Source organism: Chenopodium album, chromosome 14 (genome assembly GCF_948465745.1).
Source record: "Chenopodium album chromosome 14, dcCheAlbu1.1, whole genome shotgun sequence".
In the NCBI taxonomy this organism is placed as follows: domain Eukaryota; kingdom Viridiplantae; phylum Streptophyta; class Magnoliopsida; order Caryophyllales; family Amaranthaceae; genus Chenopodium; species Chenopodium album.
Window position 1 is genome coordinate 25,583,567 of NC_137847.1, and position 4,766 is coordinate 25,588,332.

A 4,766-nucleotide genomic window follows, 5' to 3' on the forward strand; every position below is an offset into this window, starting at 1 on the left:
GGAACAGGGAAGCTTCTTCCCCTTCATCTCGAAGCTCCTCGTGCGCTCCACTTGATGTGCTTGATGAACACGAAGCATGGCAGACCCTAAAGCACCTTGATGGTGGGTTCAACACCAGAATTGGTGCCCCCACGGCTTGAATGCACGGCCTAAGGTCAATTGGAACTTGCACATCTCCATACTTGGGCTTCAAATGGAGAACACTAGGCATCCTAATCAATGCAAAACTCGGGAAGAAGTCTCGGGAATCCTTGGACAACGATCTTATCTAAAAATGAAAGAAAACAAGCAAATAAAAGGGAAAAAGACAAAATAAACCAAGAAATGCATGAAAACGGAAAATCAACTAAGGAAAGTGCAAACTAAAGAAATAAAGATCAAAACTAAGGAAAAAGGAAAGAAAAGAGCTATAAAAGCAATCTAAAATCACCCTAAAAGAGAACAAATGAGTGCCAAAATGATACTCATCAAGAATGATGTGTGTTGCCATCTCATCACTGTATGGGTGCCTTAGTTTCTCCATATTCTGAATAAGGCTGATCATTTTGAAAACATGATCATGAACTCTGGTACCCTTCTCCATCTTACAATCCAGAATTTCACGATGGAGCTCGTACCTTTCAACTCTTTCTTGTTTCTTAAACAAGGCTTTGAGTTCTTGTATGATTGTATACGCATCCTGATCCTCAAAACGCTTTTGAAGACTAGGCTCCATAGTAGGAATCATTAGGCAAGTAATAGGCACAGCTCTGTCATGAGTTTCCTTGTGCTTCTTGATCTCTGCCGAAGTTGCATTATCTAGCAAAGGTCCTGGAAATGCGGTGTCAATGACATCCTCTCTACCCTCTGATTTCACAACAAGTCTCAGCATTCTTTTCCAGTTGGAAAAATTATCCCCTGTCAACCTATCCTTCTCAACGAATGGTCGAAGATTGTAAATGTTGTAATCATTGTGATTACGGCTACCCACCTATGTCAAGATAAGGCAAAGTTTAATAATTATGTTTAATTTAACAATTAAAGTACCATAAATGAATTAATTTTGGTAACTTTAAAAGCACTTTATTCAATAATAATTGATCCCAATTGAATTTTAAGTGATTCCATGACCCTTTATTCGTGCAATAATTGACCGGACTTTGGCCCTACCATCAACCATTACATTTTCAAGGTGAGTAAACTCTTTACTGATTACAACTTTTGTAATTCTTGGTTGAATAATTAATCATCACATGTTTAATTATTTCCCTTTGCTTCAAGGTTCTAAACTCTTTAGGTACCCTTGTTGAGCATAACCAATTAAAATTGTAAAATTTGATTTACCCCAACTTCCCAAAGATATTATATGACACCCAGCTTTGGCATGACCCATCATAAAAATCGAAGGTTTCATTGGGTTTTTAATTGGAAAAGCAATCTCAATATTACTGGGACCTAGATTCATTATGTTGTGATTATTTAGTGAACTCTAGTGCATCATCAATCAACATAAATAAAATCTAACATGCATAATCTACTAATGCAATAAAACATGACATAGTATGGCCCCTTAGTCCTAAGAAAACTAGAAATGAAAAGCTCCCACTTGAATCATCATGGATCTCCATCCACCTTGCTCCTTTGGGCCTTCACTTCATGGGCTTCTTTGGACTAACACTATTTAAATAACTAATCTATTTACTTTAAATAAAATTTACAAAAATACTTAACGATACGTAGATCGTATTTAGATTACATAAATACATCACGATGCGCAGATCGTATTTAGAATCTATGGGTCATACTAGTCTATATATAGCAACATAATATCATATATTATATAAGTGTCATATAATAAATCACTCAACATGCTTGTCTAAACTATAACATCGAATGTTCATAATTAAGACAACGCATTTCCTAAAATATCATATTTTAAATCATAATTAGATAATATCGTATATTATTCATGACCAATTATAAAATATCATATATTTTAATTTAGGTATGAGATATAATCAAATCTTATTTTAATCTAGAAAGATAAATCATATTTAATCTTCCATGATTATCCTAACAAACTTAGGAGATTCTATCCTAATTATTACCCAATCAAATAATTTTAAAATCAATTATATCCTAATCTAATTATGGGATAATCACATTATTTAAATCGATTATTATCCTTTTGGAATATGTTCAGAATATCCTAATCAATCTTATCCAAAATTAACCACTTAATTATGGATAATTATCAATTTAACAACATTAAATATGGATAATATCAATATAACAACTTTTGTAAGATTTGATTTTCTCCTAAACAAAAGATTTTATTTCAAAATAAAAGATCATATTTTTCAAAATATCTTATTTTATCCCAAAATAAATCATATTTATATTGAAATATTTTAAAATAAAATAATTAAAATAATTTTTTTTTTTTGAAAAACCGTAAGCCACCACCGCCAGCCACCGTGGTTGGCTAGCCAAAGCTAGCCACGGTGGCTGGTTGCCTGTTACAGCAGCCACTGCCGCAAGGAAGCAGCGTGGCAGCTGCTTGTGCTGCACTGCAGGCCACCGTGTGCGGCCAGCCAAGGCTAGCCACGGTGGTTGGCCGCCTTACGGCAGCCACTGCCCCCGAAGCAGTAGCAACAGCACATCACAACCGTGGCAGCAGCTGTGCAACACTTGCACGCTGATGCCCCGGCCACTGGACCAGCTACCCTCCCCTTCCCTTCCCTCTTGGACCGCCACCTGGTCGGCAGCCGCCGTGGCTGCACCACCCAGCTGCGGCTGCCGGCCTTAAATAATTTTTTTTTTGTTTTTAATTTAATTAAAATAACTTTTATAAAAAAATAAATTAAATCGGTCCACAAATTAAAATTAAATCATCATTCAATTTCAAAATTAGGGTTTATCATAAAATTAATCCCAATTTAATTCTAACTCTTAAAATTAAATCGATGATTATACACAAAACATTTTTATGTAAAATCAATCCGATAAAAATTATGAAACATAAAACAATTCGAATTAAATCAAAAATTAAGCACAAAATCATATTTTAGGGCTAGGGTTTTCGAAAAATTCGAAATTTATTAGGGTTAGGGGTCGACAATTTCGAATGCTCTAGGGGTTAAATTCAGTCCTCTTCATGGCTAGTTTGAGCATAATTAAATCATATTCAATCAATTCCAAAAGTTTAATCACATTAAAAATAATAATTGAACCATAATTAAATTAATTTCTCCCTCTTAATCGATTATAAAATTAACATGGACTTCAAATAATCGTATTATTATGATGTAGCGCATTCATGCAAGAGGCTAACCGATACCACTGTAGGAGTTTATAGGTACTATAAAGTGGAAAATCATGAATCATATTCAATCAAGTACCTAATCCCAAGATCGCATGCATAACACACAAGACACATAATCATACCTTTGAAGAGTGAATTCCACGAAGCTATTTGACAGGAAAATTAGGGAGAGAATAGAGCCTCAAGTGTTTCTCCTCTACTTAGTCCACGAGTTTCGAACGAGCCGTCCACCAATACTAGATTGGTCGAGTGAAAGGGAAAACTGCGATCACCACCACAAATTCGACCACCACGAACCACCTTGAGAGGCGCCGGGAAGGAGAGAGTGCCGTGAGAGAGAGAGAGAGAGAGAGAGAGAGAGAGAGAGAGAGAGAGAGATTTGTGGGGCTTGGTCTCGTGTTTTCTAACTCAGGTTTTGATCTTACTGATCAATTGAATTGCATCATGCAAACCCTAGGCATCTAGTCTATTTATAATCATATTATAATTAGACTAGGTTAGGAAGCCCAAAACCTTCCAATCCTCTCCATATGGCTGGCCATACTAGGGGATGAGGCCCATCATGGGCCTCGTCCTCTCATGCTCGATCTAGACCCTTTGTGTGACCTTATAGGATCCGTCCAAGTGGGCTTTGGCCTATTTTACTAGTCCAAAGATCGCTAGTACCTCTAGCTATGATATAATGACGACCCAAATGTACGAAATTAATTATCTCCGTAATTTGATCCATTTATATATCTAATAATTGCACACGACGAAGCCATAATTCCTTCAATCTTCATCAAACCTTCATCTTCAACAAAAAAAAACATTCATCCTCCAAAAATCTAAAAATTTAAAATTCATCTTCAACAAAAAAAAACATTCATCCTCTAAAAATTTAAAACTTAAAAATTCATTAAAGTGGTGTACATTTGGTTGAAAAATTAAGGAATTAATTATTTAAACGTAATTAGTTATAAGAGCTGAAATTATTAACAAAAAAGAAACGATATTATAAATAAAAAGAAATTAAAGTTAGTTTTATCTTCAATTCTCATCATCAATAATGTTCAATTCAACCTTCATCAACGGCTTCTTATGAAAAAAAAAGAATCTTCATTGCCAACCTTAACCTTTAATATCTATATTTGAAACTTTATCATCATCATCATCATCAATTATGTGAAATTAGAGAAATTATAATGATCACATTATTGCCTACGTTTTTTTTAGTCAATATAAATTGTAATATGACATTAATTATATGTTTTATGTCTAATCCTCTCTATTGATGAATATAAGTTATCATGTAAAAATAAGCAGCATTTATTTCCTAAAAAAAATAGCAATTAAAAATTTTGCTAATAATTTTAACTGTTTTATTAAAAAAAATTAAATTAAAAAAAAAACAATGAATCGGAAATTAAGGCGTGATTAGAGGAAATCTTTTTGTCTCCAATTCTCCACTATCCTTTCCTTA